The sequence below is a fragment of the Musca autumnalis genome, unplaced genomic scaffold (genome assembly GCF_047663935.1).
Source record: "Musca autumnalis isolate F117 unplaced genomic scaffold, ASM4766393v1 scaffold_5, whole genome shotgun sequence".
NCBI lineage: Eukaryota > Metazoa > Arthropoda > Insecta > Diptera > Muscidae > Musca > Musca autumnalis.
The window spans coordinates 104,405,805-104,417,241 of NW_027412088.1; positions in this window are offsets into that span (position 1 = coordinate 104,405,805).

Sequence of the window (11,437 nt, forward strand, 5' to 3'; positions counted from 1 at the left end):
AGTTTGTATTAAGTATTCGTTCATCACAATTTTCGACCTGAAATTTATCGGTATAGGTCCATGTCTTCATATAGCTCCCATAGCAACTCCCGATATCCGGTATTTTGAAGGTTTTGGCCTCAATATCAAATGGCTGACATTTTGTATTCAGTCTTCGTTGGAGGTAAAAAAGCTTTCCACCTGAAATTTGTCGTTATATGTCCACGTCTTCATATAGCTCCCATAACCAGAACCTACCGATTTTCTGTACTTTGAAGGTTATGGTCTCAATATCCCTCCGAATTGGCTAAAATTTGGTATTAAGTCTTCATTGGGGGTATTAAACTTTCCATCTGAAATTTGTCGGTATAGGTCTAGGAGTTCATATGATAGGGTTCCACGCAATTTGTAAGAACTGGGAATATGTCTGTCATGATAGAAACAATTTGTAGCGTGGGAGGAAGATGTGGTTCTCTTCACAGAACTCATTATATCTTAGATAGTAGGTCCGTTACTAAGCACACATATTATTGCAATTTTCATCAGAGGAAAGATCGGTAGTTAATTTTTCATATATAGGCGACTTTGCCGGTATATGGCCTCCAGGGATTCAAATATGGACCAAAAATTGCACCATTGCACCCGCTAAATAATATCAGATTATCATCAAAAATTGTAGGCATCTTCTTCGACCTAAACCCCTACCTCGTGCAAAATTTCGTGACTATTGATCTATAATTGCGACCTCTAGTATGCTTTTGATTACATTACAAGCAAAACACTGGATATATTAAGCTGTAACTCTGTTATCTGACCACATAAATCAACATAATTGGCATTAATTGAAAGGGCAAGAGTTGTCCTTCCAAATATTATTTATGTGGGCGGAATGTGTGGTCCAGGAATAAAGATATTTCCGGTATATTAAAAATTTTCACACAAAAGTTGTGGTCCATTTAACCCTCTAAACATCATCCGATCACCATCTCAAATTGCAAGCTTCTTCTTTGTCATATAATCTTACATTATTTAAAATTTCGCGATCGGACTATAATTGCGACATACAAAGCCGCTACAAAATCGGATAAAAATTTTGTTTTTGGTCTATTTCACCCGCTAAATATTTCTAGATCATCACCAATAAGAATAGGGATCTATTCTGGCCTGAACCCGACCTTCATACAAAATTTCGTGACGATCGGTCCATAATTGCGGCCTGGAGCGTGTTTACAATATATAATGGACAGACGGATGGACGGACGGACACACATCTCAAAATCGCTTTATCTCGTCGAGACATGAAGATTGGTATACCACATTGTGGGTCTCCGACGAATATTTTGCATTTTTACCAAAACAAACTTATAACACCCTTTCCACATTGTGGTGTAGGGTACAATAAATTAAAATTAAATTTAACTCCTTGGGTTCTCATAAAACTCATATAAATAAAAATCAATTTGTTTAAAAAATTTAAAAAATTGTTAAGCGGAGGGTGCGGGACGGGTACAAAAGTATATAAGGGCTGAAAGAGGACACTCTCGGGCATCTTTCTGCGGTTGAATACCAAACCTTGTTCCATATTGTTTCCACTAGTACCTGAGGAAAAATAAAATAGCTCACTACGTGTAGCATAAACAACACAATATCTGTTATATGTAGTTTGCGAGAAATAGCTTTTTATACCCTCCACTATAGAAGGGAGGGTATATTAAGTTTGTGTTTCCGTTTGTAACGCATTGAAATATTCATTTGCCACCCGTTTGTAACGCATTGAAATATTCATTTGCCACCCTACATATATATTCTTGATCGCGTAAAATTCTGAGTCGATCTATGCATGTCCGCCCGTCTTAGGTAATCACTCTAGCATCCACAAAAATGGAGATAGAACGCTAAAATTTTGGGAAGATGCGTCTTTGGGGGCAGGTCAAGTTCGATGATAGGCTATATCGGTCAACGTTTTGGTATAGCCCCATATAACGGTACAGCCCGATTTCAAGTGTTTTGACGTTTTTATTCACATTTTCAAACCGAATTAGCTATAATTTGACATTTAGGGTTCCTAGTGATCAACAAACTGATATTCTAAAGGATAGGGGCATAGGTCCATGTTTTAGTATAGACCCCATATAACGGTACCTCCTGATATTCGGAATTTTGAGTATTTTAGCTAAAGTTTTTGACCGAACTAGCTGTAATTTGACGATTGAGGTTCTCAATGGTCATGAAACTTCTCCACTAAACATCGTCAACATAGGTCCATGTTTGGGTATAGCCCCCATATAACGGTACCTCCCGATTTTCGTTATTTTGGGAGTTTTAGCCACAATTTTTAACCGAAATAGCTTTAATTTGAGATTTGAGGTTCTCAATGGTCATGAAACTTCTCCACCAAAAATCGTCAACATAGGTCCATGTTTGGGTATGGTCCCCATATAACTTCGCCTCCCGATTTTCGGTATTTTGAGAATTTTAGCTAAAGTTTTTGACCGAACTAGCTGTAATTTGACGTTCAAAAAGTTCTCAATGATCACGAAACTTCTGCACCAAAAATCGTTAACAGATGTCCATGTTTTCGTGTAGCCCACATATAACGGTACTTCCCGATTTTCGGTATTTTGAGAATTTTAGCTACAGTTTTTGACCGAACTAGCTGTAATTTGACATTTGAGGTTCTCAGTGGCCCAAAGTTTCAATTTTAATTAAGACTATTTTATGGTGGAGGGTATAAAAAGTTCGGCCCGGCCGAACTTAACGACTTTTTACTTATTCTTTCTCCAGAAATTTCCAAAAATTATGTATTTTCCAAAATGGGAAAATTGTCGTCTGTAGGAGCACGTCACGCCTACACCTTCCAATATTTCGACCTAATTTTTTGGTTTCCTTAGTTTCCCGAACGGAAATTAACAATCGGTGTCGCCAAAACTTTAGGGTTTTGTGCGAGGCTGTAAGAATTTTGCAGGTGTTAGTCACATCTGCAGGCTGTCTGGTCCGCACGATAATTCTCGAACGCAACAACTGATTTGTTTCGAAATTTGTCCAAACTTAGTTTAAGTTCGAATATGGGCCATATTGGTCTACCCCTTAGGGTACCACCCCCACAAAAGTTCAAAATTTTCTATCAACAGCTGACTGATACTTACCTACGTGTTATTTACATTTTCGGCCTAAATTGGTTTTTATTTGAACCATAAATCGCAGTGGTTAAAGTCTTCTCCATCAAAAAGTCTTCCCCATCTTTCTATATAAAAGTATGTCCAGGATTTTATATAGAAAGAACCTCCCGATTTTCGGTATTTTTATACCCACCACCATAATATGGAGGGTATAATTAAATTTGTCATTCCGTTTGTAACACTTTGAAATATTCGTCGAGACCCTATAAAGTATATGGTAAATTTCAAATTTCCTTTACAATTACATAGAAAAGAAATTAAAAACTTTTTTGGCGAGAACATCCGCCATTTTTGGCACATGGGTTACGGAAAAAATTGTGGTTTCCAATCTGTTCGCGTTCACAAAATTGGATGCTGCACTCAAAAGTTATATGCGGTTTTACTCTCTTGTAAAGAAAAGATATTTAAAAATTCCTATTGTGTTGTAATAAGAACATGTATATATGAATCGTTAGCAGCATTTGATATCTATCCGTAGATGCTAAAATAGTTGCTAAATTTATTTTTATTTTCGCGGAAAATCAAAAAATATTGAAGAAATCTTGGAATAAATTTTATTTATTCTGAATCAGAGTCCAAAAAATCTCTAAAAAAATAATTTAAAAATACTTACAGAATCTAGACAACGCGTAGAAAAATGTGATACCAAAATTATAAAGATCGCGTTTATAACTTGCATATTACAGCAACAACAAAAAACGGAAACTTATTGTTGGAAATTATTATACCCTACACCACTATGTGGAAAGGTATTATAAGTTTGTTTTGGGAAAAATTCATGTAACACCGCGAAATATTCGTCGGAGACCCCCAATGTGGTAGACCAATCTTCATATCTCGGCGAGATTTTGAGATGTGTGTCCGTCCGTCCGTGTGTCCGTCTGTCCATTATAAATTGTAATCAAACTCCAGGCCGCAATTATGGACCGATCGTCACGAAATTTGGTATAGAGGTCGGTTTCACATCAGAATAGATCGCTATTTTAATTGGTGATGATCGTGAAATATTTAGCGGGTGAAAAGGACCAAAAACATAATTTTTATCCGATTTTGTAGCTGCTCTGTAGGTCGCAATAATAGTCCGATCGCCTCGAAATTTTAAATAAGGTAAGAGTATATGACAAAGAAGATGCTTCCAATTTGAGATGGCGATCAGATGATATTTAGAGGGTTAAATGGACCACAACTTTTCTGTGAAAATTGTGAAAATTTTTAATATACAGCTTATATCATTGTTCCTGAAAGACACATTCCTCCCTCGTGAGTTATATTTGGAAAATGATCTCTTGACCTTTCCATTGATGTCAATTATGTTGATGTACGTGATCAGATAACAGAGTTACTGCCTAATATATCCAGTTTTTTGTTTGTTGTGTAATCATAAACACGCTAGAGGTCGCAATTATAGCTCAATAGTCACGAAATTTTGTACGAGGTAAGAGTTTAGGTTGAAGAAAATGCCTATAATTCTGCATGATGATCTGTTATTATTTAGCGGGCGACATACACCATTACTTTCGTATGAAAAATATACAAATTTTATTTTTGGTCCATATTTTAATTCCTGGAGGGCATATACCGACACAGTAGCCTACATATGGGAAAATAACTGCTGACCTTCCCCCTGATGGAAATTGCAATAATGTGTCTGCTAGATAACAGGCCTACTGCCTAATATATAATGGGTTTGGTGTAGAGAACCACAATTTCCTCCCATGCTACAAATTGTCTCTATCATGACAGAGAAATTTTCAGTTCAGTTGTCCAATTGGATGTTTTATACAATTATTACAGTATGGGGTCCCCCTGCCACCTATTTTATACCTCAGGATTTACAGTAAAGGGGATACAAACAAAATAGACCAAAGATGTGCCTCATCGAAATAATGGTTTTAGGCCCCAAGTATGTTTGGACGAAATTCGTTTCAGACAGTTTGGAGTCGATTTAGCCCTGTCCGTTCATCTGTCTCTCTTACTGTCTAGCTGGCTGGTGCGCACGATAACTCTCGAACGCATCTACCGATTCGAACCAAATTTTATACTTCGTAATATGTTGCCCAAGGGAGATGAGAGAACTCTCCCTTGCCCCGTATGGGATGTTTGGGGAACAATTATTATAATATTTAGCTCAAACTTAGTTTAAGTTCAAATATAGGCTTTATAGGTCCACATCTCCCCCACAAAAGTTCAAAATTTTTTCGAAAAAATGTGTGAACGATAACTGGCGAAGTGAGCAATCGATCGATTGGCTGAAATTTGGCCTTTAGTCTTCGTTGGGTACAAAACTTTCCAGCTGAAATTGGTCGGTATAGGTCAACGTCTTCATATAGCACCCATAAAACGGTACCATTGATTGTCGGTGTTTTGAAAGTTTTAGCCACATTATTCAACCGGAATAACTGTAATTCGATCTTTACTATTCGTTGGGGTATACAACTTTCCACTTGAAATTGGTCGGTATAGGTCCTCGTCTTAATATAGGTACAAAACATTTATACAGGTACAAAGCATGCCTTCACACAGAAAAAATTACCTCTCTAACATACATGTGTCCCAAACATATTTTGCAGCAAACATATATTTGTTTGCAAGTAGTCCCAAACATAACAACGCCTTTCATAAAGGCAAAAAATACTGGTTTTTCTGAGAGATTAAAAAAAACAATTTTGGCGAGTTTTTGTTTTTATTGACTAACAACCACCACACACCACCAAACAAAGCAGAGACAAATTTTGCTGCTTTTTATTTATTAATTATTTTATTTTGTAATATTGTAACATACCGTTTCTTCTAAAGATTTTCACTGTAGTTGTTATCGTCTTGTAAGCATAGCAGAACAATATGAATCATAGCTGTGTTCCAGAACTAAAAAGTTTTTACAATTTTTACGACTTTTACACATTTTACTCGAAAAAGCGTTCCCGTACACAAAAAAGTTGTAAAATGTTCACTTCTCTTTAAACAAAAATGGCGCTCAATGACGCTCTCTTTAAAAACTTTTTACACGACAAATTTGGGCGAGTAAAAAAATAGTAACATGGTTGCCGGCGTCTGATTGGCTGATACGCCGACTTTGACATTTGTTCCAGTTTTTTTGACGTATTTTCCATTTTTCCGTTCCCGAACTTTTTGAAAAAACTTTTATGTGACAACAAAATTTCTTTCTTTCTCTCTTTTACGAGTTTTACTATTAAAAAGTACGGGAACAAAGCAATATGTGCATACATGTTGTGTCTATCAGCGCTAGGTTGAGATATTAGATGTTTCCTTTATATTAAAGAAATTACAAATTTGTAGTTGCGAAGTATTTGACTGTACAAACTTTTTTTTTCGACACCAAACGCACTTTAGTTGTTTGGTTTGTCGGTTTGTCAGTTAACTAACATCAATTGTTGCGACAGCGGTAGTTGTTGTGTGTGTGTGGTTTGTTGATAAAATCTCAATGATATCGTGAGACGATGGTAGGGGTTCTGTTGTGGTTTGTTGATACATTGTCAATGTGACGGTGAGACGATGAGACCGATGAAAATGTAGGGAATAACAGCCAATCGTACCGACATCGTAACGAAATCGGAACAATGCACATGCTTACAGCTCTTTATTATAAACCAGCATTCCGCAGCCGCGAAAGCCCTGTTGTTACTCTCTTTGACCAAAATCCTCTCCACCCATAAAAAATATGTTCTAACATAAAAAATATGTTGGTACCCAAACATATTAAATTGAAATATGTTACAAAATGTTGCAAACATATATTTGTTTGGACACAAACAAATTATGTTTGGATCCAAAAACGTGGACCTATATAAACATTTATATAGAACTGTTTCTTAGCATCTGTATTCACAAAATGCCATATTACGGCCGATTCTGTGGTCAAATGGGACTAATACATTCAAAATATCTTAAAGTGACGCGTACTATATATGGGGTGTTACATTGGGGCTATGTATATGTATGTACCTATGTATGTATTTATATAAACAATTTTTGGTACAAATATTTTTAGGCTCTGGAGACACAAAATACCAAATTACAACTAATTCGGAGGTCTAATGGGACAGATATCTTAAAAATTCCTTAAAACGACGACGAGACAGGCGTCACTTTGTAGTGGGGGGTATATCAAAAAGAGGACCTACACAGCCCGTTTTCAATACCAAAAGTCCTACGTATATACAATAGATTTGATCAAAATTGCAACCTCCAACTTCAATCCGTTCGGACGCTAGAGTGATTTCCACAGACGGACAGACAAGGATGGCTATATGACAATGACAAACTTAATATACCCCCCATAGTATGGTGGAGGGTAAAAATAGGACAAATGGTTTTAACATATGAGGGACAGCCCTTGTTAAACAAAATGAGTTAGTAGATTTGTGTGTAAGTAGTTGCATATTAGTATTTAAAGTTACTATTTGGGAATTGGATTTTTGCTAGGTATGAGAGTAAAACGAAAATACAGTACCACAATGATTAGATCTAATTTTTCCACGGCAGACTTCGCGAATATGAACTTAATTTCGTTGTTGCAATAAACTAATAAACTGCATTTTGGGAAATAGCAAAAATTTCCACAGAGCTGAAATTTGGTCGAAATCTAGAGTTCCATTAGAAGTAATGTCTTAAAAGTCCCATTTCTGCACAACGAAAAAAATCCTCTCAAAATTAATGTTAATCTTGATGTCTGTTTTAACATGCAAGTGGACCAACAATTGAAAGATTGAGAGTCTCTGCCACCTTTGTTGTGGTCAACAATACAAATTAATATCATTAAGAATTTGTTTGTATTCGCATGTTGGCAGTTACTATGTCTATTGTACGAAGCAAATTATGGTAGGTGTACTCGTATGGATTTACTTATGGCTAAACATTTATCTTTTCCACACTTAAGAAAAGCCAGTTTCTTTTTCTAAAGGATGAATCAACTAGGAGATAATATATGACGAAAGAGTTTAATATTGAATTTACATATTTTTGAATGTTAGAGGTCCAATTGAACTCTAATTTCAAGAATTTTATGAGTTATGAAATTAGTCGGTATAGGTCAACGTCTGCGTATAGCTCCCATAGAACGGCACCGCCCGATTTTCGGTATTTTGAAGGTTTTAGCCTCATTATTCCACCGAAGTGGCTGAAATTTGGTATTTAGTCTTTTTCCGGGTTACAAAAATTTCCCTCGGAAATTTGTCGGTATACGTGCATGTTTTGGGGGGTACCCCCATAGAACGGTATATTCCAATTTTCGGTATATTAAAGGTTTTAGCCTCATTATAACGCGGAAATGGCTGCAAGATGGTACTTAGTCTTCGTCTTCGTTGAGGGTATAAAACATTCCACCTGAAGTTTGTCGGTATAAGTCCATGTCTTCATATAGCCCCCCATAGAACGGTACCTCTCGATTTTCTACATATAGCTCGTTCTCCACCAAAATAGCTGATATTTGATATTAAGGAAACATTCCCGATATGTGTCGGTATAGGTCGACGTCCTTAAATTCCCCCATAGGACCATACCTTCCGATTTACGGTATTTTGAAAGTTGTGGCCTCAATATACCACCGATATGACTGAAATTTAGTATTTAAATTGCCATGGGTGTATAAAATATTGCAGAAGAGAATTATCAGTATAAGCCCTTTTCTTCAAATAACCCCATAGAAGTGTACTTTCCGATTTTCGGTATTTTAAGGTTGTGTCATCAATATCCCATCGAATTTCTCACCTGAAAATTTCCGGTATTGTTCCATGTTTTTATATATCCCCCATAGAAAGATCCCTCCCAATTTTCGTTATTTTGAAAGTTTTAGCCACAATATTCAATATTCGCTGGAGTTACGAAACTTTCCTCCAGAAATTTATCGTAACAGGTTAACGTTTTATACTGCCTCCATAGAATGGCGCTCCCGATGTTGTTAACTATCCAAATTCAGAATATCCACGTTTAGGTCTAGTCGGTTTTGCACAATTTTATGTATTTCGCTCAATTCGGAAAATTGTAAATATTAGTCCATGTTTTGGAAAGAACAAAAATGTCGCCCCATATTAATTGTTTTGAAGGGAGTATTATCAGTTGAGATATATGTACTACTCCTGCAATAAAAGGAAGAGTTTAGTACTTTCATAAACGAAATAAAACTAATTGTTCCTATTCACTTCAATACAGTTCGTGGTGGAGGGTATAAAAAGTTCGGCCTGGCCGAACTTAACGCTTTTCTTACTTGTTTTAAGTTTAGTTGTTAATGTTCCACGGGTTCACCAAACGAAATGCAATTTTATTATAGAACAACTTTAAACCCTTTTATATTTTCAAGAAAATGCACTTAATAATTTAGAAGTTATGGCGAATACATAAACGTCAAAAAATGAAATAATGGGACAACAGTCAATTATTTGAACACATCTAATATAAGCTGAGATTAGTACAATATTTGTTATTTTAATGGGATATTCGGCACATCAATTAACAATCGACCAATTTCGCCAACCAAAATCAGCTTAAAATAACCTCACTTTATAGTATTGTAAGGTATAAAATACTAAATTAAATATGGAAATAGTGTAGAACACAGCAAATTAATACAGATTGGGTATATAAATTGTATATTATAGCAACAACAAAAGAGAAAAAAGTTTTGTTGGAATATTGTCCCAGAAATACTCATAACTTCTTTAATATTGGTCCAATTTGAAAAATTCGTTTTCATATGTTTTGTTGTTTTATCAGCTTTAGAAATAAATAACAACAAATTTTGCACAGCAGGCTTGGATGCAATTTTTGCGATTTAATATTTAAAATCAATTTTTAACAATGATTGTACTCTTCTATTTTCTTGAAATTTTAAGAACGGTTTAGCAATTAGTGTTTCAGCATTAGTGGGTATTACTGAATTAATTTTTTTGTACCCGCGATAGGTTTAGCCATTGCATATTTCAAATTCAAATCCACCTTTCGATTCTAAGACGAAATAACCTTGTCCGTGTGTATGTTGAAATCAAGATACAGCTCGCAATTTCTAGGATAGATCCTTATAAGTTTTTATTACTCATTTGGCATTGAAAATGGACTATATCGGTCCACGTTTTGATATAGCCCCCATAGAACGGTCCCTCCCAATTTTCGGTATTTTGAAGGTTTTGGCTCCAATATTCCACCAAAATGGCTGAAATCAGTCTTCGCCATGAAATTTGTCGGTGTAGTCCCACGTACTCATATATCCGCCCATAGATCGGTACTCCCCGATTTTCGGTATTTTAAATTTATTTTAGCACTATTTTTCAAAAGAAATGGCTGAAAATTGGTACATATATAGTGGTTCTTACTTGTTATACCCTCAGCCTTTAGGCTAAAGAGGGTATTTACACTTTGATACGACCAAAAATGTGCCTCATCGAAATAATGGTTTTAGACCCCAAGTATGTTTGTACGATATCCGTTTCAGACAATTTTGAGTAGATCTAGCAATGTCCGTCCGTCTGTCTGTCTGTCTGACTGGCTGGTGCGCACGATAACTCTCGAACGGATCAATCGATTCGGTTCAAATTTTGGGTATCGAAATATTTTGTCCAGATTCGATTTAAGTTCGAAGATGGGCCATATAGGTCCACTCCTTCAGGTACCTCCCCCACAAATGTTCAAAAATTGTCGCAAAACTTGTGCGCACGATAACTCTTGTAGGGAATAACCGATTTGGTTCATACTTTGCCCATCGTGTAATTTCTACGAAACTTAGATGAGGTTCCAATACGGACTCAATCGGTCCACTCCTTCGGGTACCTCCCACACAACATTTCGGATAAGTTCAGTTTAGGACCTGGTCCCGAATCGCTTTGATTTTTGTTTACGCAAGTTGTATTCGCTGTCCTCTATACGACGCTGTAAGTTTCATTAGGGGCAAGTCCATACTTCTTGAGAAAATAGCCTGAAAGTTACAAAAAACCCTATGACACCGTGTGTAGTGGTTGGAGCGCAAGTTAACTCTCGAACGGATCTTCCGATTCGGTCCAAAATTTGGCTTTCGTAATATTTTGTCCAAACTTAGTTCAAGTTCAAAGATGGATTATATCGGTCCACTCCTTCCGGTACCTCCCCCACAAAAGTTCGAAAATGTTCGGAAAATTTGTGCGCACGATTACTCTTGAAGGAAGTAGCCGATTTGATCCATACTTTGCACATCGTAAAATTTCTACCAGTCTTAGATGAGGTTCCAATATGGACTCAATCGATCCACTCCTTCGCGTACCTCCCACACAAAATTTCGGATAAGTTGAGATTAG